The 27,532-nt window shown below is 43.3% G+C and overlaps 1 protein-coding gene across 1 annotated transcript in view; it reads left to right on the forward strand.

The window, feature by feature from the left end:
* Positions 1-27,532, forward strand: part of TET2 (tet methylcytosine dioxygenase 2) — a 65,969-nt gene that overhangs the window by 4,745 nt on the left and 33,692 nt on the right. The gene's annotated exons all lie outside the window — the stretch shown is intronic.

Consider the following 27,532-nt stretch of genomic DNA (forward strand, 5'->3'; position numbering starts at 1 on the left):
ATCTTAGCAAACTAAACAAAACTCAGGCTGTCCTTCAAAACCAAAGTTGTCTGGATTCCAAGTTGAAATGTTGCCTTCTTGCATACATGTGGCAGAAAACCCCAGTAGGATTATTCTTACAAATAAATAAAGGCTTGCGATACTAGGGCTTCAGTTTGACCTAATTCTTGACGTGTGTGGGTTTTTTTCCTCTTAAAAAAAAAAAAAAAAAAGGCAGCATTTCTGTCACAGTGTGCAAAGGAACACGCTTGGTATATGCACAAGTTCAGCAAGAAAGGAAAATCCAGCATTTTAATCCAAATCAAGTGCAGCAGATCTTCTAAGACAGTTTCAAAGAAGTGATCAGGTAGTGGCCAGACAGCCAGGAAAACGTAAAATAACCACTACCCATCCCAAGTGTCTTTCACGGGTACAGGGCAGCATCCTCAGCACTTTCATGTTAATTACTGTGACAGTTTAAACACCATGAAGTGCCTTCATGTGTTCTACAGTATGACCTCTCACCTCAAATATATTCCCTATATGTTCCCAGCATATAAATATTGGCTTCACCAGGTATATGCATGGGGGAGATAAAGTTTCTGTCTTTACATCAGATTTTTTGCTGACTTGTGAAGAAGATAGCAACTTCTGCAGTCTTCACTCTGCATGAGCCACCCTATCCTTAAACTTGCATTTCCATGACTAAAATTTGAACAACTTTCCTGCTTGATCTCCTTCCTAATACTGCATAAACAGCCTAAGATTTGTCCTCCGGTGTCCTGGATTGAGCGGCTTTAAGTCGCAGCGCGTTGGGAAAGGATTTGGCTCCGTGTCAGTAATACCCTGGTTTACCAAGGGGTAGGAGATGTTTAGGTCAGGAGGATGACTCTCCATGTGGTTGCACGCACGTGGTGAGAGTGTTTACAAACAGTGTCCCAGCATCCTCAGCAGCTGCCTTGACGCAGACAGCGAGGAGAGGACAGAGTTCTAGGAACTCCTGACGGACGGACGGATGGCGGAGGTGGGGAAAGAAATAATAATAATAATAATAATAATAATAATTAAAAAAAAAAAAAAGCAGAGTTAAGAAAATATATCGTAGTTTGGGTTTTTGGCTGAGCATCTGTGTTGCAGCCTAGATTGTTGGTTCCTTTGTCAGATGCCACTGTTCTTTCCCCCGACTCCAGCGCAATCTGGGCTGTGCTGACGCGTTTGCCTGGAACGGGCTGACCCTAAGTATGAGCCAGGGGCTGAGGGAATTGTTGCAAAGGTTTCAAATTATTTCCCTGCCCCCCCCCCCCTCCCCTTTTAATGTATAAGGAATTCACTCCCTGACAAAACAGCTCTTCGGAATACAAGAATCCCTCTGTACCTGGTTATATATTTTTTCCTTAATTAAGCATGACTCACTGCCTGTTAGAATAGTAGAACAATTCCCTTTTTGAAGAACAAAACAGAAATCAGGGATCCTACTGACTTTAAGTGAAATCAAATAGCTGAAAGTCTTTATTACTTAATGAGACATGTTGACACAAAGAGGCATTGCTGTTACAAAAACTAATACCACTGCAAGGCAAGTGTTGGATCTCCATTAGATGCAAGAAGCTTCATAGAGATTTCTGCATTCACTCAACCAAACAACAACCCCAATCTGTTTTTTAAAAACAGAAAAAAGGAGGGGGGAGAAGTGGTGGTGATTACTGGAGCTATCTTGCCAAGGTGGCTTCAGGAGGCACAGATGAAAATATATCAAAGGTGGTTAGAAGCACCCAGCTGGCAGGGTGTTTCATGCCCTGCCCTGTGGACCTAAACCAAAGCTGTCAGACAGGTTCTTGGCTCCAGAGACTGTTGAAGCCTGTGCCATGCATGCACTGTAGGACTTTATTAGCAGAGGTTCTGCTTCTCATCCAGAAACATTGTTTTCCAGTCCCATCCACATTTTTCAGACTTTCTTGTGCAGATTTGCAGCACGTGCTCCGGACTATGTGCAAAGCACATCACTTGCTTGACAAAATGAATCCTAAGAACTGCTTTTTCCTTATGGGGAGGAAGCTGTTGGTACAAGTGTCTCTTCCCTGTTCTGAATTTGGCTAAATGAGTCCTGGTATTCACCATCACACAACAGTATAAAGCCCAGTCTGCAGTTCTTGTTATAAATGACCTATGCTATTAGTTGTATGTTCATATTGGTTACTTCCATTTTTTGTTAATGTTAATGTTGATTACAATCACTGTATTTTTGTTCTTACACTCCAGTGGTTCCTTTCTCACCTGTCCTCTCATTTGTGACACACCATTATTTGGGTCACATCCAGAACCTGCTTCTATCTCCTAAGCTCTTGGGCATCCTTTAGTTTTCTTTCTGGCTTCTTTTTGACCCCACAGTTCCCATAACTCTTGCAGCAGAAGGTAGCAAGCAAGAGTAAAGAATATATTACAAAGGCATTTCTGAGTTTGCACTGACTATTTGACTATTCTTGCCACTTTTAGCCCTGTTAGAGATCAAAGGGTAAATGTTAACCCTGGGCCCAGTGCTGACAGGAGAGTTGTGCCCTCAACTTCAGTGTCCTTCAATAACTTCCCACATCTGCATGAGACATCAACTGTTCCTGCAGCACTCACCCCCATTTCATGCCCCTGATACTTTTTTTCACTGTGGTTTAATCTGTTTGTTCTTGCAGTTCTACTTCACTTATGTTTGAAGTCGCATACTTTGAAGTTAGACAATTTTTGTACTTGCCAAAGGACACAAAACTCTTTCAGCTCTTATGTAGGCAAAAAAGAGAAAAGAATGATTGCATATTTCCTCTTGTGTGCAAGCAGCACTACTGTCCTGCTTATGCTAAAATGAGTTGTTGTAGTTGCTTCCCTTCCCTCAAAGTTACTAAAGTACTGCTCAAAAACGTGTGAAGAATTACTACATGGCAACAGTAAAAATTAGAAACACCAAAGCTGAGCAACCAAAAAGGGTCAGCTTTTCCACTTACTTAACTCTTATAACCAGCAGACATTTTCAGGGAAAGAAAACCTATGATAGTGAATCTCCATTCCATGCAGTTTGTGAGCTCACACATCCCAAATGAAAAGACTGACCAATTACAGAAAAGCACTCAATATTTATAAACATGAAAAATGCACAAAGCAGAAAAATACAGTCTTTCAGTTCTCTGGTGTTTCTGTGGTGTTCTCCATACTTTCCACAGAACACTTTTTCTCTTTAAATGTGTACCTGTGCTTTCCTGCTTCCTTAATAGAAAGGAGAAGCTTTTGTAGGTGTGAGAAAGTCATAGGAAAACTAAGAATTGTGCTGATCTCTTTTCTTTCACTTACTACAGATAAAGTGCCTGACAAATCAAGAGACCACTCAGGATTTCTCTGTATTACCCCACTGTGCTGGTGTTGCACAGCAAACTTTAGGTAGAGGTGGCTTTTCTTTTCCCCAGTGCTGTCAGCTGACATCCTGCAAACTGATGGCCCCTGCCATTTTCACAAAGCCCTATTCATTGTCCTGGGGCTCACAGAGCTGTGGCAGTCAGCCCATGAAGAGACACCTGGTCAGTCACATACATCCTAGCAACTGGAAAAAGAGAAGCAGCTGGGGGAATATTTTTGTTTCATTGAGGAGGGAGGAAGAGGAGAGGTATGGAGAGACTTGGAGGCAGGTATTAAAGCTAAAAACTCCTTATGAATTTAAAAAAACTTTTCAAAGCAGTTGCAAGTGAACATGTTGCTTTGCTATAAAAGATAAACTCTAGCTGATAGAAAAGTTTTGCTTCTGGAGGAGTGAGTCTGTAGCTACTTAGTGAACAAGCTGCTTTTTCTTTAAACATCTGCTACTAGCTGGCTGGATGTACTTTGTTGGACAAGCTGGAGCATGAGTCTAATTCAGGATGGCAACTCTGATGCTTCTAAATATAAGGAGAGTGGATAGAGTGAAATTAATTATGGCACGTTAGGAGGCACGTAATATCCCAGCCACGAAGCAGAATCCCACTGTGCTCGGGGCTGTGCAAACATAAGCCATTTTTGTTCCATTTTGCTATTTAATTCAGTAAAGAAGATGGAGAAAAGGGGTCTGGCAGCACACAAGGGGCCAGAGTGCTAATAATGCTTGTTTATAATGCAAAGCAGAGGCAGGCAGGTCCCTTCCAAAAAACTAAATATTTGCAGTAAATAAAGCAAAGCTGCTATTGCTACCTGCTGTCTGTGTTAAGAGGAGTTCCTAAGCAGCATTGCTGCAGCCTTTTCCCTAGGGTGCCACTATTAATGAGCAAGCAAAACATGCAAAGAGTAAGGGTACAAAATTAATAAGCAACAATTGGGAGCCAAAACACACACAGATCACACAACTCAGTACAAACCCTGCTGGAGCCATTCATTTCAGTGCCTTTTTTTAAAATTTTTTTTTAAACCTAAAAGACATACAGGAAAGCTGTGGTATAGCTGGGAACTGAACTCATATCTCCTAAGCCCCAGTGCTTTACCCATGATACTCTCCTTCCTGCTCATTCAAAGGTTTACAGATAGGTTTTTTTTCCTGCTTACTAAGATAACAGAAGTATCAATTTTAAGAAACAGAAACTAGACTCAGAAACAAGTAGCTTTTCACTTTTTTTCAGAAGTTGGTTTTCAGTAACATTTTCTGTTGAGTGACAACACGGTTGCTGGGGGTTTTTTTGCTGCACAAGCCTGTGGACATTGAAACCAGCAGTGCTCATCCTAAAGAACCCAGCAGCAAATAAAATATTTGGGTCTATCCCTGCAGTGGAAAGAGATTTTTTCCATCTTAATTTGACTGTGGCACTGTTGAACCCTCCACTCCAGGTGAGAAAGGGTGCAGGAACGGATGTTTTTACTGGCACTGCAGATGTCTTCATGCACCTCCAAACAAATAAGCAAAATCTCACAATGAGCTAATTTTAATTAAAAGTAGTATGTTGTGTCAGCTAATTGCAGTGCATGAGACCAAGTTGAGTAATGTCAGTTCAATAAGTAGGTACTCCAGTAACTCCCATTAACCTTTAGTACCCTTGTTTCTCCTGTTCATTCAGGCAGAGTTTCCCACAGTCTGCAAACTGCTCTCATGCATCAGCTCCAACCTACCACACAGCCCCTATTTTGGTCTGTTTTACAAATTAAAACTTTGCCAGGGTTCAAGAATTCTCACATTGATGTCACAGCTCAAAGGGAAAAAAAAAAAACAACACACAAACCAACCCAAACCAACTTCAATTTGTTGCCTGAAGTCTCAATGCTGGAGTTGGGATGCACAGCCCCACGCAGGTGACACAAGCTTAGCAGCAGTCAGAGCTTCCTATGCAACAATCAGCTGTGATCTGAAATGGAGATGGGAAACCCTAACATCTCCCTCTGGTTTTTTGGAGTCCCTTTGCTGTGAGGAGGCACAGCTCAGCCTGGTTTGGCACATAGTGCATTTAACCAAGAGCCAACCCTAAGTCACTTCAGCACATCCACAGTTACAATCCATGATGAAACTCATTTGGACATAATAAATAATAAAAATAAAATCTAATACTATTAGATAGTATTAGATTAATAAAATCTAACTTCACTCAGGCAGCACCTCTGGATGCTGACAGAGGCAGCTGACCGTGAAGGACAGATGGATTTTTTTCCTCTGCCCCATTCAGAAATCCGATAACACCGCAAAACACTTCGGAAAAAGATGGGAGTGGGAGCATTCAGGCTCAGCTCCTGCAGTTGCTTCTCTTCCCACAGCAGTTTGGAGGTTCAGCCAGCTGAGCCCCCACGTGTTTCACACACACACGTGGCTGTGTTTACAAACACCCTCCCGGGTGTCCCCGAGGCACCACGGGTGAGAAGGTGCCACGCTCCCTGCTTGACTTGACGGAACCCCTGGTTCTCACCCACATCCATGGCTGCTCCTGCAGTCACGGCCCAAAGGCAGGAGGGCCCCCAGGGGCTGGTGGAGTCTGCCTGCTTGTTTGGGTTTGCTTGGTTTAGGTTGAAGCTGGTGGTTTAGAGCAAGGTTGTCCACAGTGAGTCAGAAATAGAAACTTTATTGCTCGACAGAGTGGCAGCGCTGGAGAGCGCTATCCAGACGTCCGCGCGCCAGTGAGGAAGGTGCTTTTCTGCTTTCCAGAGACACTGTGAGGGAATTGGGTTAACATTTAGAGTAGGGCAGGATTTCAGAAAGCCTGTGGAAACAAACGGGCACGTTTTCTCCTTATTTCCCACTTTTTGGTTCAGGTTTAAGAGACGGGTCTCCATGAAAAGCAAGTAGCTTGGAGCAGCCGGCATTTGAAACCGCTCTGTTGTCACACAGAGAAGGCTGCCTTGGTTTTGCTTTGTTTTAGCAGGGCCATTGGCATTCAGCAAGAAAGAGGTTTGAACAGCTGCTGTTGCTGCATTAAATGGCCTCCCATAGCTGAGGCACAAAAAGACAAAGCATGCTTCTTTCCAGCCCTCAGCTAGAATTTTATCGACTGACTTTTTGCTGCTCTCCTCTCCAGTTCAGAGTTCAAGGGCTCATATATCTACTGTACCTTGAGTTCAGATAACAAGATATAACTCCACAGAGGGAAGCAAATAGAAAAGTTCATGTTCTTCAAAGACCAGCATTTTTCTGTACTTGTTCCCCTGTTTTGTTTCGGGGTGTGCACTGTTTATTTTTCTCCTTTTGTTTTACTCTCCCTCTGCTGCACGCACACCCTCCTCTCTAGCTGAGAAGTGCAGACTCAGCAGGGTCGGGTAACACTTTAACTCTTTGTCCCTATTCTCAGCTCTCCCAGCAAAGGTCAAAGCAAATGAGACTTAGAGCTGCGCTGGAAACAGAGCTGGTACAGGAGGGTGGGATGGTGACCACGGGCTGTGCATCCCTGCTCCAGCATTTCTGTTTCTCAAAGCATATGAAGTGTGTGGCCAGGGCGAGATGAAACTTTCCATGGGGTTTGGGTGGCTGTATCTGTTAATTTCTCGTTAAGAGGAAACGAAAGACTTGTGACTTGTGTTTGTACTGGCCATATCTAGCTTCACACAACCTCTACTGATAAACAGAAGTAATTTAGGAGTTACTTCCTCAAATGCCTGAAACGTGGTCTAAATTTCATCAGTGCAAAGCCAGCAGAAAGCTATAACAGAGACGAAGGCTCAGTTATCTGTCTTTGGAAGTCATTTGGGAAACTCTGGCGAGATGCCCTTATACAATTCTTTTTCCTAATAGCCATCGCTCTGCATTGTGCTGCGGGACCACGCTGGCTCCAGTGCCAGTGACTTAGGGCAGAAAGGAGTTTTCATTTTTCTTGAGAACAATTCAGCTTTGCCATTTGCTTACAGCTGAGAGAAGGAACCTGCCCTGACACCCATGAACATCTCCACGTAGAGCCTTCCCATTCACAGAGCCGTGGCGCGGGGCGGGCGCCAGCCAGAGGATTGGCTCTGGCTGGCTGCATGACATGGAGGCTGGCGCCAAGGTTTACCTCTGGGCTGGGCACTCCAGGTCACGCTGGTGCCTGGCACATGGCAGCAGTGTTTACAAACATGACCCCAGAACTCTCACGGGGAGAGCTGGCGAGCGCCGGGGTGACCTGGATCGCCGGCGCTCGGGGTGAACGCCGGGGCGCTCGTCGCCAACGCAGGCTCCGAGAGCAGAGCAGAGGTTGGAGGCAGATAGGTGGTTTTGCTCCCAAACTGTTTTGAAATATCATTGCCACCATGAGAGAGTTTTCCACCGGGGAACTAAAAATAGCTGCTATTAACCAGCAGGAGCAGTGGGTAAGTGATTCAGCAGCTCGGGGATAGGAGTGACGGTGTTCTTCAGCACCGTAACTCTGCTTCTGTGTTGAACTGACTCAGTACATCACATTTTCAGAGTGGGAAGGAACTGCAAAGCCAGCTTACTTTGGCTGAAAGGAAAGAAGACTGTGGGATCGTGTGGTTCCTGACTGATAGTTCCAATTTTATCCCTTTAGTAACACTTGGGCACTTGAGAATGTTTCTTAGTCAGGTATTATCATCAGTTTAGGAAAAAGATGCCTTATTAGTTTCAGATTACACACCTCCCTCTCTAAAATAGGAATATCACTCTATGGCTTAGTTTTTTGACACGGGTCTTGAGAAAAAATGCATAGCTGAAACACCCCCTTAGCAAACAGGCACTGTGAGCTCAACTGCCAGATGTCTGTATTTATCTGTGTATATATATATATTTTTTTTTAATTGCTTTAGGATGCAGTAGATGTCTAATTTAAAAAAAAAGTCCCTTTTTTAACCTTGACATTCTTCAATGAAGTTTGTATTGTACACCAAATTACTCTAGAGCAGTTTTCTTCCTAGAAATTAGCAGTTTATTATATGGAAGTACATGGTGAAACCACTAGTTTTTGATAGATTCTGGCATTTCTAAGTTTTCTCAGAAATACATGTTATGAGGAGGGAGCCAGGCTACATAACTGAGACTGGTTGCCAAAGATAGACAGAGCTTTCTTGAAAAAGCTTCTAGACTAGCAAAAACAACCCATGCATCTTAATAAATGGCTCCCAGTTTTTACTTATGGAATTGAAGAATTTAATCCCAGCTTTGCAAAAGCCTTCTAAATGGTGAAGGATGTTTTTTCCTCCCAAATAGAAAGACTGACCTTTCAGAAGTTGAAAAGATGGTAGAAAGATGGCAGTTCTATTTTATATTACTATATTTCAGTGCTGGAAATATAATGGCAAAGCTCTTAGGAAAGATACTCTACAAGCTTCTCCCTGCCTCTTTTCCCATGCGGTTCAATTCCATTACTGAATAAAACTTCTGTCAATATAAAGCTACTCCATAGTCTTTACCTTCTCAATCCATCCCTGTGGCAGTGCTGCATTAGAGCTGTCAAAGCTCCAGCAGAGTTTTTTCACAATGTAAACAAATTAAAACCAGAGAGGCTGACATGTCCACTCTCTCCTGGTCACTAACTAATTTTCTTGTGGTCAGATAGCTTTAACCTGAGCAGGTGAAGTGCTCTGCAGGTCACCCCCTCACCCATCTCTGGTTTTGTCCAGTTTCCTAGCTGATTTTTAATGTTGCATTTGCAGTGAGCAAATGTGCTTGTGTCAGTTATTGATGTCTTTTCACTGCTGAATATTCATTACACTGTGTATAATAGACCTAGAAATAAGAATGCAAGTACTGAAAATAGGTCACTGCTGTGTTCCTATTCTAAGAGTTCTTTATGGCATCTCTCCTGCCTGAGGAAAGCAAATCCACCTTGCTGTGAAACTGTGTAAGTATGGGCAGACACAGAGGAAGGAAAGCTAGAGCCTCACTATAAAATCTTTAAGTGTATATGGCTTTTTTCCTGGGTACATCATTGTACATCTTCTGGAGTCCTTCTCCAGAAGCACTTAAAAAAAATGTTGCAATTCAGAAAGTACTGAGGTTTACTAGGACTGGTTTATTAGTATTTATGATGTCTGTGGGCTTTACCAGTACATTTAACTTACCTAGTGTTAAGATCTATAGAGATACACAAATGATGTGTCTCCTGTGTTTTTGACTCAGAGAATCTTACTGTTATGGTTTAGGATCCTTTCTTAGACCATACACAGAGCTTCTTTTAGTCACTCAATAAAGAGAATATAAGGAAAGATGCTGCTGCTGCTGTTGAAGATTGTTTTATTTAATGCTGTAAGTTGGGGGTAGGGTGGAAGCAAATAATCTAACATTACCATTGTATGCTACAGGGTGAATACCACCATTGTGTCAGTTTAGATGAGTATCTCAAAATAAATACAGACTCTGTCATGGGTTTGTCCTCTAGGGAAAAAAGTAGTGGAAATCTTGTTTAACAAGTTCAGCAAAAGGCACACCTAAGGTTTAATTATGGCTTTGGATTCATGGATGCAATTCATATTGAAGAGTTTTACCCAACTGCCAGAGAACAGCTTGGAACTTGTGCTTTTTCTTACAGTTAGAACATAGGCTGATCAATGATCACGTCAGTGCACAGTTCTTCCACATGTGTGTGGCTGTGAGAGGGTGAGAGATTATCCAGCAATTCATAATTTTCTGCCATTCCCCTTTTTCCCTCCTGCCCCTACCAAAATGGTGGTGGTAGACAGAGAAGAGATGAAACAGCACCTGTGTTATTTACAGGAGAGATTTTTCATTGATGTCTCTTTGAGATGGGAATCTTGGATGGGGTCTGAATTGTGTTACCAAAATTTGCAGCACAGAATGTGGCAGTGGGAAGGCTCTCTGGAGGTAGAAAGACAGGGACCACATTATTTCTCTTTTACTCACTGCTTTCTCAGCAGAACACAGCTCCTTAACAGACCAATTCTTTTCAGGCACAGAGAAAAAAGCACACAAAACACCTCCTGGACCATACATGAATTAACTGCCCACAGCACTCAAAGGCAAGGTAGGAACATGCAGCAGGGCTGCAGAACAAACCACAGGCAGAAGATGCTTCCCATCACCCTACTTAAAACCAAGACAAGCCCTGTTAATTCGAGACTCACAAGAACTACTTTGTGTGCCAAGAGTACAAGAACAATGAAAGGAACAATGAGTATTTTAGATTTTTACAGTACTGGGGAATATATGGGGGAAAATGCCCAGAGATGCTCTTAGGAAAGCAAGGAAATTCCACATTATAGAGTGAGTTTTAAGAGAAAAAAAGAACAAAACCAAAAAATTGGCTCAGCCATGCCAGGAATGGCTCTTCATCTTCACAGGATTACAGCAGTGAGGTGCTGGTGTTTCTTCCCATGTCTTTCAGTACTAGAAGAAACACTGCTCTGCCTTGCAGTCTGCCTTTGGCTGGGGCCAACATCCAAAGCTTCAAACCATGATGAAGCCCCTATTTCTAGAAGCCAAATTATATGCCAACAAAAGATAACAGCATTTATTATGGAACAGGAGAACAGCAGAAAACTTGATTTAGGAATTCAAGAGACATGGACCAGAAACAGCAGGATCAAGTCTGCTTTTCTACTCATTTTCCACCATCCTTGTTTCATTTTGGGGGGAAGAGGTGTCAGGCTTCCTTTTGTGAGCCCTTTTATGGCCTGTACAAATTTGCTTGCACCCTTGTCCAGAAAATTTTGACCAGGATATACCAAATGGAGTTTCCCTGTAGCAGTACATGGCAGGGACAAAGTTGGAAAAGTTGTCTGAAATAGCCATGGAAGAGGCAATTCAGTCTCATCTTCTCCCAAGCCAGATACATCTCAGCTGTCTCTTAACAAATACTTGAATAATCTGCTCAAGACCTCTGCTAGTGGGGATGCTTTATTCTTCCAAGTCTGCTCATTCTGATCAGGCCTTGCCAAGGCTGTGAAGAACGGGAACTTAATGCCTGACAAAAGCACTGAAAGGGAGCTGTAGCCTGTGCAAAAATTGCTTTTTTTCTCAAAAGGACTGACGCTGACTGTCAGCTTCATATTCACACAGCTCTGGGAACTGCTATTCCTCATTCAGTGTTTGTGCTCTTAGGAGCTTACCTTTGGCTCTCAAGAAGAGTTTGAATAAACAGAGTATTTGAAGAACTAACAGCCAACATATTTCAGATTGCTGAAAGGAAACAAATATGACTGGGTGTGCTTAACCTGAGGACCTTGCTGTCACAGCCTGTTGCTGATGCAGGTTCCTGTGGAAGTAGGAGGCATTTCTGTGAGTTAGGACAATATCTCTGCTCCTTAGGATACAACATACAGGGGGGGCTTAAGTCCCACGGTTTTGACTGAATGGGTTACTGAGTGTTTATACCTATCTCTGAGGCACCTGCCCCTTAGCAGCCTGATAAAAACAGTTGTGTGCTGCAGTGTGGCCCTGCTCAGCTCTGCTGCCTGGTTTCCCTCTGTGCTCCCCCTTCTAAAGACTTTGCCACAGGACATGCCAGAGCACTGCTACTAAAACAGGGTCAAGAAAATCTGTTATTAGGAGGAACATACACCAAAGGGACCACCTCCCCCAAGAAGCTATTTTCTTAATCTTTGCAGCACCCAGAAAGTCATAGGTTAGGCCACCAGCAGCTTGTTTGTGTGGTCACTTAAACATTTCTTTCTAAAGCACTGGCATGAGCTACTAAATAATCTAGAAAGAGCAAAAAGTCTTGGTTTGGTTTTTTTTTTTAAAGATTAGATTGAAGGAAGAAAAAAAAAGCTCTCTCCTGTAGTTCTTTCCTTTTGTTTCTAGTTTTAATATTTAATGAGCATGTGATATTGTTTTAAGCTAGTCCTGATGGTCTTGTGAAGTTAATATTTAAAGCAGATGGCTGCAGTGCTTTAATAAGATGGTTACTATAGAAACCCAGCACTGTGAAAGCAAGAGTTTCTATAATGCATGGTCTTCTCACCAAACATTTTAAAGACTCTTGATCTACATGTAGCAGGCCCATAGAGGACTTACCAAGAAATGGAAAAGAAAACCAGCATGCCTGCATGGAGTATTTACTTCAGCTGGGGTCCACTTAAACCTAGCTGGATAGCTCACATTTTTGTGGCTTGCTCAAGAGCTGCTTGAAACAACATGAAACATGAGAAGAGAGATAAGCAAAAATATTGATGGAGGAGAGGACTGTGGGCAGGAGACAGATCATTTCAGTTATCTTGTTTTGGAAGGAGAGTTGGGCTCCAATATTAATACAAATTTGAAAGCACAAAACACCCACAAACAGTTAGCTAATACACCCAAATATTTACTTTACAATCCTCAGGCTTTTTGTTTATTTCATGCTTGCATATCTAAGGTTGCCTGCCAACACACTTGTTACAGCCTAATGCATGGGGAAGGACAGGTAGTCTGCTTTCAGGGATTTGGGCTTTTTATTACTGCTTTTAGTTTTCTTTATTCTGCCAAAACTGTTCTACCCTGAAAATACCTGAATTCCTCTGAAAGTCCCAAAGAATTTTACAGGCTATGCTAGAGACTTTAGAAGTCCTTTTGAAAAGTTAATTGTACAGATGAGTATGAGTTTGCACTTAATGCAGGATTTTCAGGGGGGTAAATGGCAGTCTCTTTGGAAGGGTTATTGGTTCTTCTGTGCAGAACTGGGCAGGAAGGTTCTGCCTCATCTGCCTGAGTCTCTCCCTCCAGGGAAGTAAGAAGCAGCTTTCAGCAGGCACAGAGGACAAGTACATGGAGATACTGGTTGTAGAACTGTAGAAACCATGAAGCAAAGAAGGTTTCAAAGCAACAGGAACCTGATGTAAAGCTTGCACTCCTGAGAAATATCCATCCTTTCATAAATCTGCTGGAAATCCTATCTTGTGGGTTAGCTAGCAACACTGCTGACCTGGGCTGAGCTCAGAGGGAACTGGAGACAACTGGGCATTTTCCTTGCTTCTTCCTTTCTCTTGTTTCTTTCTGTTCTTCCAAACCCAGTAGGTGTTTGTGCTTGCATGTTTTTGCTTTGTTTTGTATTTTAAAATACCCAAGCTGGGCAGACCCCAGTTGCAGGGTTTGTCTCTCTCGTGCAGACCTGAACACCTCATCATTTAAATAGAAAGAAGGAAAAAAAGCTGTGAGAAACACTTAATAGGGTTTTCCTCTGTCCTGAGGCTTATTTTTTTTCCTCAGTTCCTGTTTCCTTATGGTTATATCAGACTCCTCTTTTTCTGTGACTTCAAACTTTATTCAGGAAAACTGCATATGATCTAAAACACCTCCCACCTTTCTGCTTCATCACTATGGTCCTCACCACACCAAAGTACATCTTGTCTACTTTACACTGTCTTTCAGTTTCTTTCCTTGGAAGCATTCAAATGTTACACTTCATCTCACCTGTGAGGCTTAGCTTGCCTCATTCCTGGTTGTAATTTTTTCTCTCACCCCATGAAGTATCACTGTGAACAGCAGTGCCCACAGCTTTGCCAGTTTAGCAAGTCTAGAATTCAGAGGTATTCCCTGCCCTGCTTAACAGAAGGGCTGCTCTGGCTTAGATGTATTTATAGCACAGCAGGAGGCAAACATTACAGACAAACCCTCTGAAACAAATCTCAAACCCTTATTCATGTAGCTCAGTGTTTTAGACAGTTCTTCAGCACAGCATTCACACTCTGGGGATGAGGAGTCTCACTCTCAGGCTTACTCCACATGCACTTATGCAAACACTAAACACACAGGCACAGCACACAAAGCCAGACGTGGCATCTCTGTCTCTCTTTTCATAACAGGAATATTTTTAGGCATGACAGATATTATGAAGGAACTCTGCCCAGCTGCACTCAGGATGGATGGGGCAGGCTATTTTAGGTTATTACATAGCAGTTCTCAAAAAAGAAATCTTGGTAGCACACAGGCAAAAGCTTAGCAGGGAAATCTGTCCCTGGGACACAAGCACAAGGAGCCCCGGGGTAACGGGCAAGCCTCTCATCTGTTTGTACATTTAGCCCTGGGCACACTTGGTGGCCTCAGGAGAGCTTGCTCAATGCATGAGCATCTGTTTCTGGTCCCAGTCTGACTGCTGCTTCATGTAGGATTGCAGTTCCTGTACTGAAAAGCTTTATTTCCCTTTTCCCTTCATTAACCATCCACCTGAACATGAGCTGCTTTTCCACAGGGATGATTAGTTAATCTCACAAATAACACTGCTGCCTGCAGTGAGATCACATGTGGTTTTAACTGCATCCATGTAAGAAACTAACAATACAGCCCTTTGGGAAGACACAGATAACAGTGAGGGGACTCAAAAGCACATGATGTATCCTTACAGTGTCTAGCAGAAGGAGGCCCCTAGCTCAGCTGAGGTCTTTAGACATTGCTGTGGTACATGAGTAGCACACAAATCTGTTTTTTTTTTTTTTCTCTGTACAATCTGTTAATTATTTGTAAGTGCAAATACTGGGTAGAGGTGAAAAACTCAGGATCCCACCAAGTGAGGCAGTTTGAAGTTGAGAAAATCCTTGCACCCAGGAGCTTAAAATACTGCTATTATGGTAGAATACAAGAGTCAGAAGAGGCAGAGAGCTCTTTGTAGAAAGACAGCAGTGGAAAAAACCAAACCCAGCCTTAACACAGCTTGCAGCAGTAACATTTTGCCACTTGTCTGTGGTGCAGTGGGTTATTGTTCACATGAACAGAAGCAGCAAGAAGTCTGGTGATCAGGACCTCTGGGAGTACTGCTCTTGTGATTATCTCATTGCACTATCTGCATTAGATGTAAAAGCCCTGTAAAGGGCTGGAAATCTCTTACATTGATGCAGTCATAATTAAATGTGATCCCTTTGCAGTCAGTGGAGCCATTTGTGGAATTAACTAATCACTGGTATGAGTAAGGAGCTCGTAAGTCAGCCCATGGTTACTGTGGGGAGCCTCTGTGGGTTAAACTGAAAGCTGGTGAGAAATGTTGGTATTTAAATGGCAGACACAGGAGCTGAAGAATAAGAAACTCTGTTTCTAACATTTCCTGGCAAATGACAGCTTTGATAAAGGGATTACTCTAAACAAAATTCTCAGTCTCTAATATGTTTGTAGCTTTAATTAGACCAGGCGTAGATGGAAATTCACAGTCTGCTTAACCTTCTATTTCAGTCTCTGATATGTTCCCTTTGCACACCTGTTTGAAGTAAAGTGTGAGTGGAAAGAATAACCTCATGGTGCTCTTTTGGGCTTTCATTGTACAAGCTAGGTGGCTGTGTCTGGGTAAATTGTCTTGGTTACTTAGTATTTAGAGCAATTTTTTTCCTAGACAATGGGGACCTGTGTATGGAGAACATTTGCTAGTGGGTGCAGCAGCATCTGCAAGCCAAGGGCTGAAAGATCCCCCCAAGGGCTGTAACCTAAGTAGCATGAAGACTCTCCACTAGCTAAGTCCCATAAGTTGCCAAGACTAATATGTAACTAATGTACAATCCTTTCCCCTTTCTCTCCATAAATCATATTTTCTTGAGTAAATATACACTGTTCACTCCTCTGGCACCACAGGCTTGTATGTGTCAAGCTAAGGGGGTTGCTTCTGAGAGGCAGTACCTACCCTTGTAGATGAAAGTGTGCATATCAAGTCTTTAAATGTGATTTCACATTATTTTTGCAATATGTTCTGTGTTTGCCTAAGTGGCTCTTACATTTGTTTAATCTTGAAAAAACTGTACGTGGGGGCTGAAAATCCTTACTACAAAATAAAAATTCACTACTGTGTGGTAAGATTAAAGGCACCTGACAGATTATGGCATCTCAAGGCTTATGCAGCTCTGCCCACCACACCTACCAACCTGACCAAAGAGACCACAACCCACGAGCCAGGTTCTAAATTACAGGCATTGCATATGTGCTGACATTCCTTTTATACATAAATTCTGAAAAGACCTTCTCACAAGAAGACATAACCACATGAGAAGACTCTTGATTTACTTAAAAAAAAAAAAAAAAAAAAAAAAGCATGATCCTTAAATACCACAGCTGCACCCCCACTAAAAATGGTGCTTTTACACACTTACTCTTGAATCCACTGAAGTGACTGAAACAAACTTGATTTCAGTGATCTTGGGATCAGAACGTTGAGCTTGAATAAGCAAACACTGCCCAAGTGTAGGGATGTGAAGAACTGCATTGACTTCATTAAAACCCCACCTGAATTGTCTCTGCCTCCCAACCCGGGGTCCAGGTTTCTAATGATTTATATTTTAACAGCAAGCTTGCCTCTATGCTGAGTATTCTCTTTTCTCTGCCTGCTGACTTCCCTTCTCCCCCCTGTTATTTACTGTTCTTTTCCTATCAGTACGTGCCACTCTACTGTACATTGTGCAGTTACATTTCCATTTATCTGATGGAGCTGAAAGCCTAGATCATTCTCTGTAACTTTTGTGAGCCAAACTTTAAAAGCTTCTCCCTCTCCTCCCCTTCCCAGATCCCTTCAGGGAAGAAGCAGTATGAACAAGAATATGCACAGATCTCTCAAGAATACAAATTATGTTCTGAACAGAAAGTTGGCTCATGCATGTCAATTACTTGCTACAAAGAATAAAACGTTCACCTATAGTTAACCTTTAGAGGGAAGGGAAGAAATAAAGTTATTGCTTGCTATATGCTATTTACTAAAGTGGCAACTGGCAGGATGAACTGCAGAGAGGAGAAAAAAATAAGTTGGTTGAGGATTCTGGGAGAGTAATTTTGAGCTGGCGGGGAGAGAGAAAGTCTCACAGCAAAAGACAAAATTGATTTGTTGCCAGGGTGTGCAGCATGGGAAGAAGAGACATGCTTAGAAGTGGTGCTTAATTGTCCTTTTTATACTCCCTGTACTTTCTGTAGTCAGGCAAAAAAATAAAAAAAGCCCAGTCTTTAGTCAACTATAGCAAATGCAGAGGAGGTTTGTCCTGCCTGATCCAGTGGCCCTGCTTAAGCTCATTGCTTGTGTGTGGACAAAGCAGTGAAACGTGCTGCCACCAGAAATCAGATACACAGTTTTGTCAAGATAGATAAATTCAGTCAGAGTACATAAGTTAAAGCTTGTTTTGCCCTGTGTTCATGAGAAACTGGACCTTGCTCAGTTCTCCCCTTGACTTGAACCCATGCTGCTCCACAGTTGCCAGGGAGAACAGACTCAGACCCTTCACACTGAAGTGCTGTGCACCTCTTCATACATGGCATCAGCTACAATGAAGTGGGTTAAACAAACCTCTTAGGCACACTGCAAGTTAAAAATTAATTGTGAATTTAATTTTTTTTTTTTTTTTTTTTAAGAATGGAAGTGCTATTTGCTTGGGATCTCTGTTGCCTGTGTACAGGTATAAAGTCTGGCATAAAAACAAGCCACAGGCTTCTGTGTTCACAGTTCAGACCAAAGTGGGAAGTTGACATGTGAGGTTATTTAGTAGTCTAGATCCTGATCTGATGATGTGAACTTCAAATGGCACGAGAAGAAGTTCAGTCCCACACTTGCTCCAGACACTCACATTCCTGAGAGAGAGGCTGATGCATAACTGTAATATTATCCCTGGTGATGGTCAGGTGATGGGAATGTGGCTGGGATTCCTCAGGTCTTTATATTACTCTTGACTTCTGGTCACCTTCTGGAGGGGAAAGCAGAGCACGTGAGCCAGACATCCAGGCAGACTTTAGGTGTTGGGGGTTGGACTCTTGAGGTCCCTTCCAACCCCTACCATTCTGTGATTCTGTGAACTAGACCAGTGGGATATCAAGGGATGCAGGAACTGTGATAGAACACTCCTGGTTTCTTTGGGGTGGAAGGTGTTAAACAAGGGCATTTCCTTCTTCTGGAAATGGGTACTTGCAATAGAAAGTTATTTTTAGCCACTGTGTGCTCCAGGAGTTGATACCCAGAGCCCTGACCTGTCTGCTGATAAGGCATTACCTCATTTAGCAGCTCTGCTGCTGACCTGCACTCCACTGTGTCCTTGCCTGAACCTGGCAGGCACCCTGTGGCACAGTTGTCATGTCACTGCCTGAAGGATTAAACTGCAGCAGCCAGGTTGCTACCTGTTCACACTGACACAGAAACCCCAAACAAACTCTCAGCACCAAGGTGTCTCAGCAGTACTCTACGAGGGGACAGAGTTACATTTGTGTTGTACCAGAAGTACCTGGAATGGTAACATTTCACAACAGCATAGGTAATGCAGGCTCTTCTTCAGACCTTGAGCCAAAACTCAACCAGCATGCTCTCCTGAAATCATGAATCCTGAAATCTCCTGAAATCCCAGAGCTTCCCCAGTCTACAGCAATGTGACATCTCTCCTTGTCTCCTCTATTTCTTGCAAAATCACCAGATTTTGGCCAAAGCAAACAAGGCATCTTCAGCAAGCATTCGGCCTTCTTTAGGAAGCTGATCACAGAATCACAGTGTTTTAGGTTGGAAGAGACCTCCAAGATCATCCAGTCCAACCTCTGACCAAAACCATAACCTAACTACTAAACCATGTCCCTAAAAACCAGGTCCAATTGCCTTTTAAATGTCTCCAGGGTTGGTGACTCCACCACTGCCCCAGGCAGTCCATTCCAATGTCTGACAACCCTTTCAGAGAAAGAATGTTTCCTAATATCCAGCCTAAACCTCCCCTGGTGCAGCTTCCATCCATTTCCTCTGGACTTATCACAGTTCACTCAGGAGGAGAGGCTGTTTCCCTCCCCACTCCAACCTCCTCTGAGGCAGCTGAAGAGAGCAATAAGGTCTCCTCTCACCTCCTCTTCTTCAAACTAAGGGCTCCTTCAGCCCTTCCTCACAGGACTCGTGCTCCAGGCCCTTCATGGTCCTCACTGCCACACTCCAGCTCTTCTCTTCCCCTCCCTGATCACGAATGGCCAGTGAGTACCCAGCAGACACCCTCTCCCTGCCAGGTTTTCCGTGCTGCCAGCACAGGGCCACATCCATCTGGACAGCCAGACTCTGGGTCTGTGCCTTCAGAGGTGTCCGGGTTGCCTTTCCATGAATTGGCACGGGGACGGGGTGGCGGCGTGCCGGTCGGCTGGGAGCCTTCCACCAGGAGCTCACACGTCACCTCTGTGGCACGCTCAGCACCCCCTGGCCTGGGGCCCATGGCTTGCAGTCCCGAGTCAATGCTGAAGCTGGGGTTGTCACCCAGCTGACAGTGCAGTGACCTTATTCCTTGACACAGATTCGGTTCCATGGGTCACAGGAAAGGAATTGTATAAATAACAGCTCCATCGTTCTCAATGGGGCGTTCGCAGGAGCTGTGACAAAGGTGCTGGATGGGTAAATTCATCCTCACCTGTACTTTGCCTGTGTAGTCACTAGAGACCTTGCACTGTGTCCATCACTATTACCAAGTGGTGACACCACACTAGCTCTAGAAGTAGGCAAGAGCAATAAACTTCAGTCACCAAAAGCTGAACCTCAAGATTTTTTCAGTGGCATGGCTTTAAAAGGAACAAAGCACAAAGCCTTATTACTCTTTCTTGGCTGTATAAACTTTGTTTCACCTCTCACTTGCTCCGTTCACTTTCTACAAGCTGAAAAGCATCACTGCTTTATTTCTAAACTTGCTTTTGTAAGCTTTTTCTTCCACTTTATCCAGAACCTCTTTTTTCCACATTTCACATTCTCGCTCATCTATTCTTGCCCTTCCCTTTTAAAGATCCTTCCTTCTATCTCACTGCTTTTTTTCCAGTGCCCAAGGAAGATCATCCTGCTGGTTAATCTAACCCAGGTCTGCATCTAGATCCAGTCAGCACTCTTCTTACTTAATTCTTTGCATCCTGCTTGCTCCCAAAACACCTACACGTATTCTGCTTATGTTACTACCCTGCTTCTCTCCACATTCTTTAAACTTCTCTCTTCAGTTCACACCACCAAACTTTGTAGCTATCTTTAACTGTTTCCAAAACAGTTCCCTTCCTAAATTAAAAATTAGAAAGGGACTTCCTCTAATATGGCTCCAGATTCCAGTTCCTTTTGGTTCCGAGGCCCTCCAGCCTTTCCCGTGAGTGTCACGTTAATTTATGTGAAATTAATCTCTGGGAAAACTTGTTGACTGGCACAAAAATTCCTCCCCTGCAGTTGCATGACTTCACATGCATTAAAACAACCCAGACTTTTACATAAACTGCATCACCACTCTGCCTCTTTCTGAGCCACTGCTCTGGGTGCACCATCAAACATTTCTGATTTGCTTTCCCCAAAACATCAGATACCAAGTTTCTCTCCACAGAGGACAAGAAAGTGACTGATCCAAAGTATTGTCCTCTTGCCAGTCCCAGATTACAGAAAGTCTGTTGCTTGAAAAAGGCTTGTTTGGTTTACTTCTTACCTCTTGCCTCTCTCCATGAACCTAAACAAGTCAGTGTCTTCCATGAACCCATTCCATTTTCCTCAAGAGGAACCCCTCACATAATCCTCTCTGACCTTGTGGGGTTCAGGAGTCAATTACTGTCCAGGATTGTTTAAAAATCATCCTTCTCTGTTGTCTCTTCTCCATGTCAGTTCTCACAGACAGTGTTCCCTCGTGTTCTCTGGCTTGTGGTTAAGGTGGTGTCTCTCAGCTTTCTGCTCTTTGGTTTGAACAGATTGCCCTTGCTGATTAATACCAGTGACCATCCTGCTCATGACCACAAGCTACTGCTTGTGACTAAAAAAATATAGATGAAACTATGTTCCCAGCAAAGTGAACAATGTGTGATGGTAACCATGCAGATGTGTCTGTTGTCTGCCCCCCTGCAAAGACAGTCTGAGTCAACTGGCTGGTGTCAGCCATGTGTGAGAGATTTTTGTGCTCCAGCTGTTGGAAAGATCAGAAACTGGGTAAAGGAGAAAAACCCTGTGAACACAGCAAGTGAGGGAACAATAAATGTGTAACTTCACGTGGTATGAAACACCAGAGAACCCTCATGGGACAGAGAGAGACCTTATATGTGGTGCAGCCATGGGAAAAACTTCTGCTGGAACTCAGTCACCCAAGGAAAGCAAACCCATGGGACTCTCAGGCTTCCTGAGGACTCTGCTGCTCCCAGAACTGCCTGCTTGGAGAGCACAACGTGGGTCCCAAATCAGGATTAGTTCCCACTCCAGTCAGAATCATTCAGCATTTGTATTTGAGCTCAGTAACAAAGAGCAGTTCACAGCAGTGTGTAAAACAGTACTGAAAGCCCTCCAGTGATTGCATTGCCTGGAAAGACATTATTTCCTAGATTAGTGTTTGGGTCTAAAAAGCTCAGTAAGAAATACAGAGATACAGGTATGTACCAATTCTGGAGAATTCATCAGCCTGTTGGGGTTACTCATCTACTGAATTTCATGTCATAGCACTTCTGCTTTTCCAGCCATAAAGTTTTTTTTGCATACCCTGCTCACTGCAGAATAACCTACTCCAGTGGGATGGAGGTGGAGCTTTACAAGATCCTAATGAATTTATTTCTTCAGCAGAAACTGCAAGACAGCAGAAAGTAGATTTTGTAGGAAGTCTTAGGCTACACAGTGCTCATACAGAATAACTACCATAAAAGGCAAGAAAAAATTATTTTAGATAGTGATAAAGTGATTTAGAACAACCTATTCAAGGCGAGAGGGGGGAGGAAGGAAAGCACATGGCTGAAACCTCTCAGGAATATTCTGGCTTGCACACAGTGTCACGCTCACTAATACAGTTACTCACATTTCTATATATAGCTCTGTGTATCCCAAAGATTGTCAAGGTGTTCTGTAGAGTTTATATAAATAAAAACCCAACATGTAATGATCACTCCTTACACCTCCTGCCCTCTCCTTACTTTGAACAGAATCAGCTGGGTTAGAAAGGACCTCTAAGATCATCAAGTCCAGTCCTTAAAACAAAAATGTAGTTACTATTTCAGAGGAAGACAGATCTTTTTGTGCAAGTGAATCTAGCTGCTTGGTCTTTCTGTGCTGTGGCTTTGGTGCTAACACAAGGGGAAGGTGGTTTTACATATGAAAACATGAGTCCTCCCTGCAGCATTTGGCTTTTCCTTGTAACTGAGGTAATTTACCTGCTTAGCAAAGGGGGTTCCAGTATCATGGCTCAAGATGAATATTGCCACTGCACTTTTCTTTTGTTGCACCCACTTTGACCTAATCCACATCTTGATGGGTTCTTGTGAATGTCAGCACCAGTTCCAACAACCTGCATGCAGGACTGATGGTCAGGTGCCCTGTGCAGGGGCTACCAAAATACCAGCAGTACACAGAAGAGCAGGAGAGATGCATTTTCACCCATCTGATCCCTGTGTACTTGGTCACTGGGGTGGTTAAAACAGGCCCTAAAGACCATCTCTTCAGAGACATTTAGATGTCTGGAGAGTCAGGTGGGTACTTCTGTAATTCCCATGTAATTTCTAATTAAATTAACTACTAAAACAATTTTCCCAGTCCCCAGGAGGTGCCCATCTGCATGCCTATGTGCTTAAAACAGCACTGCATGTTTTGTCCTATCTTTTGCTCATTTTTTCAGTCTCATGCTCAAGCTTTGCCACCCTTTCCCAAACAACATTGATCAGCCTGGAGGGTGAGCCCTGTGCCACCCTGTTGTGCCTTCCCAGCCTCAGCAGGAATAAACTCAGCTTCTCCCTCTGTGTCCCTGTGTGCTGTGGGAGCTCCAGCAGCAGCCTGGCTGCACATGGAGCAGGGAGCTGCTTCCTCAGCACGTTCCAATGGGGCAGCTGGCTCAGGCCCAGCCAGGAGGCTGCCTCCAAAGCACGTGGATGCACATGCAGCCTTTTTCCAGCACAGCAAAGCTGTTCCTTTCCAAGTCTAGAGATCAAGGTCCTCACAAGGAGCCAACTCCTTTCTCCCTTGAGGGATTTGTCCGCTCTGCCTGCAGGAAAACATCTGAAAGTTCCACAGCAATTATTCCCAAGTTTAGACAACAATGAACACACACGTGCAGTGGAGTAAGAGTGAAAGCAGTTCCTCAGCATCTCACGTTTGCACAGAACTCGTGTTAGTCACGTAGAGCAGAGAGAGAAAAATCCATCCTGTTGCTTCATGATCTCCAATCAAGGTGGAAATCCTTTCTGTTGCCCACTCTGCAGCAGTCACCTCACTGCCACTTACTGGTTTTCCCCATTACACAGCCCAGTTGGGTATTTTTCCTGAATTAAAGTTACTCCCATTCCTTGCATGTTTCTGTGATTACACCACCATTATCTATGATGCAATTAAGAGCTCTGCCCATTTGGCATGGTGTGTGCTCTCTGGAGTAACACAGCATGCTGCTCTCCTCCTTGGTGCCTTCTGGTTTCCAAGCCAGGCTGTGGGAGGACAGACACTCAGCTGAGCAGCAGAAACCAAAGGGTTTCCTCACAGACACCTCACCTTCTTGGCTTCACAGAAAATCTGTTTATTCTCATCTTAAATACCTAAGGTATTTTGGGACAACAGAAACAGAACTCTTACACTTAAGTGTATTTCTTCCATTTCTTCTGTAATTAAAAGTTGCCTGGAAACACCCACCCTACCCCATATTCCCCTTCTTGCATGACTTCCTCCTGGTTTGTACCTTCCCAGCCACACGAGAAGCCCTCAGGGTGTGGGGGAAGAGAAAGACAACCACCCTTGGTATTTTCTTCTGAGAAAACTGTTCCTGAAGTGCTCTTTCCTTAGCCTGTTCGTTATTGTTGTCCATAAAATAATGAAAGGAAAAAGGTGCCTAAGTTAACTTGTCAAGGGAAGGAAGCAGGGCAAGAGGCTTATTTTTAATTAGTCATTTTGTCAGCATTTGTGCAAGGACAGAGTCTGCTGCCAAACAGCACCTCAGTTAGCAGGGCTCTGTGGGCAAGACCTAGACCTTGCTTGGGCTGATCTGGGGCTTACAAAGGTGGCAGAGGGAGAAGATGCAGAAAGGATCTGTTTGCTCCCCCCTCCCCTCCTTTTTGTGTTGCTAGGAGGCTGGTAGAGTGGCTGGTGTCTAACTGGAACCAGGGACCCAGTTCAGTAAACCTGGCCTGGCTTCTGTGGGATGGGAGTGGGGTGGTGCACAAGAGCAGGCTGGAACCCCCCCAGGCATGGAACAAGAAGCTGTTTCTAGGACTTTGTTAGGGAAGGGAGGTGAAAGGTGAAGCTATCAGGCAAGGAAGGGTCTGAGAAAGTAGAAAGACAGGGAGCAAAACCATGCAAACCCAAAGCAGTACTTTTTTGCAAAGATCACTGTATTTATCAAGTTCTCCAAGCTTTGATAGAATACTGGGGTTGGGGGCAAGAATTGAAAGAAAAGAATATTTTTTGTTTCGGGTAAAGTTCATGAAGAATCAATAATCCTCTTGAAAACAAGCCGTGCACCCAGCCTTCAGAAAACATGGGATATTTTAAAGGCTTTGGTATTTCTGTCACACAGCAAAACAGTGCAGAGCTCCCCGAGGAGTGCAGTAGCATTTCTCAGCATGCTAATTGTCAGATAAGGCAGCCTGCAGCTTCTGCTCAGGAAAGGGGGATGGCAGTGAAGAGATGAAAATGATGATTCAATCAGGAGACTCAGAAATCTGCCTAGTGACAACTTTGTTTTGTTTTGTTTTTAAAGACTCGGGCTCTGTGCACAGTTACAAAGGAGGAGTATTAATTAAAATTAGCAGGCAGATGAAGCATTTGAATGGGCATCTTTCAATTCTTTTCCCTTTCAGCTCACAGCAAACCCTCTTCTCCTTTTCTGTCTTTTCTCACAGCAGCTTAAGTCTGCTTCAGCAGTTCCACTTGTCCATTTTCTTTCCATCACAAAAAAATTCCCTTAAATTATACTCTGTCTAGAATGTGATGCAAATAACTTGCATTTCTGTGATTCCTTTCAGACAGGAGCAATTTAAGAAGCAGTTCTGCTTCTTATCAGCCTGTATATCACACACTATCCCCTGTTACAGCTTGTGAAACAGGCACAGAAATTAATTTAGGGTCTGTGTCCCGATGAGCTTTTGCTGGGCATCCGTAACAGAAGTTACACGTGGTTTGTTTGCAAGTTCATCAGATCAGCACAGAAATGTTGTTCAGCTCTGGCTCCAGCTGCTTCTGTTTCTGACACCTGTTGACACTTAGGGATAAAATTTCCTACAGTAGGAAAGGCAAGCAAAAACTCAGACTGGGCAGATCATAAAGCTAAAATAAGCCCTGGAGCTTTCAAATATATACATACATATATATATAAATCTGCAAGATTCTACTGTTAGTGGCAAAAATCATGTCTTACTACATTAATTCAGTTATAAGGATTGTAAATGAGGGTAATAGACAATTTAATTTGCACCCTGTTTCACCACCTGTATTTAATCATGCAGCAGAAGAGGCAAAGCTCCACTGCCTACTTCCAACAGAGAAATCAGATGGGTTTGGGTTTTCTTATTTATGGTCTCACTTCCTTAAACCAAAATGCTCTGACAGAGCAGAGAGCAACAGAACCACGTAGTCCTGAGCAAGGAACAACATTTAAAGGACAGACTGAGGAAAATAATTTACTGAGTTATCATCATTCTACAGTTAAACAAAGCCCAAAGGCAGGTAACTTGGCTTTTAAGTTTGTTACACTGGTGGAGTTTTAGAACAGCTTTCAGCTCAGCAACTTTCTATGTGTGCACTTTGTCAGGCAAGTTGCTTCATTTCTTGGTAGAGCTTGGAATTAAAATATAGATTCAAAGCAGATGGGGATGTTGCTCCATCAGCTGAATACAAATAACACCAAAAATGAGAAAACTTCTTCCCCTTCCTCATCCCTCCCTCCCTCTCTCAACAACATCAGCTATCATCTCGTTCTGACAAAGGCCTATTCTTTAGCAGACCACATAAAATTATCTATCTGGTAAAGATCTGAATTTATTTACTATTGGGGCTTTTTGTGAAGTGCTGGCAAGCCCTTTGGCCAGCAGCCACATGGCTCACAAAGCCACTGTTAGGGAGAAGCAGGGCAACCTTTATTCAGGAATATCCTGAACCCTTGTTTTACACACACACAAAAAGGGGAAAACAAACCAGAAAGAACCAAAATCAGTGAAACAGAAATGAATTCCTAGATCTCCAGTACCTCATCAGCATTTCATGTAACCTATTCCATATTGGAGCAGCACAACAAAGCCATCCTCATGGATTAGAGGTTAGTGAGTACAGACAGCTGGTCTCTCCCTCACTGACCTTGCACAGGGAATCCCTCCCTCCTTTATCCTTAGATAAACTCCCATCATCCCTGAAACTGGAATAACTGTGCCATCTCACAGTCACATTGCTTCTGCATCTGTCACACATCACTGTGAACCACCTTTATTTTCAGCAGGGAGTTTCAAGTCATTACCTGCCTAAACCAGGGTTTATTAAATGCATTAGAGTTTCTGAGGGTTTTCTTAGCCCAGGCACAGGAAGATCTCTTGTATCTGCATTTTTCTTCTCTATTAAATTAATATTTCACCAGCAGATGATTAAAACAACCTCATGCCATCCTTTCTTTCCCTAAAAAAACAGAAGTTTCAGACCTGAATGCTGATCTCTGCCATTCCCCTTGGTGGGTGCTTTTTCCTTCTACAAACTCTGGTATACCCCCACTTTTTTTTTTTTTTCTTTTTTTTAGTCTTTTCATTGTAATTGATCTCAGCTGTGATACTGTGTATTTTCTCCTTCCCCTGGAATTTTCTCCTTCCCCATACAGCTTCATGCCATGGTTTCTCTGAAGGAGATGGGATGCTGCAGAGCACACAGGGACACATCCCCAGTCTCTGGTGCTCACCTGATTCAGTCCTCCAAATGCTTTTTTAAAGGTTAACTGCAGGCTCTCCAGAATATTTTTTTCTGCCTGTCTCATTTTCAGTTCTAATTTCTGGTGAAATGAACTTCTCAGGACATTTGCTAAGTCATCAACCCCCAGCATCAACTTTTAAGGTTGTTTTGGTTTGGGAGCTGAAGTGTGCTCCTGATTTATTACTCATCAATTACACACAAGATTTTCTGAGCTAGAGGAGACTGTTAGAAAGAGTTGTTTGCTGGGGAGTGTGTAACGAGCAGATAAACTTTGCCATTCATCACTGTCCCCCACCTTTCTCACAGGAAAATTATTAGCTTGTTTTCTTAAAATCAACTTGTCTGACCCTCAAATTGTTAACAAACCAAAAATAAAGTCTTACATTTATTTGACAGTGCACGTATGCTGGCTTAAATGACTGCCTTAGATATTTAGTGTCCTGGTAGCTGTCTCT

This window comes from Heliangelus exortis, chromosome 4 (assembly GCF_036169615.1).
Source record: "Heliangelus exortis chromosome 4, bHelExo1.hap1, whole genome shotgun sequence".
In the NCBI taxonomy this organism is placed as follows: domain Eukaryota; kingdom Metazoa; phylum Chordata; class Aves; order Apodiformes; family Trochilidae; genus Heliangelus; species Heliangelus exortis.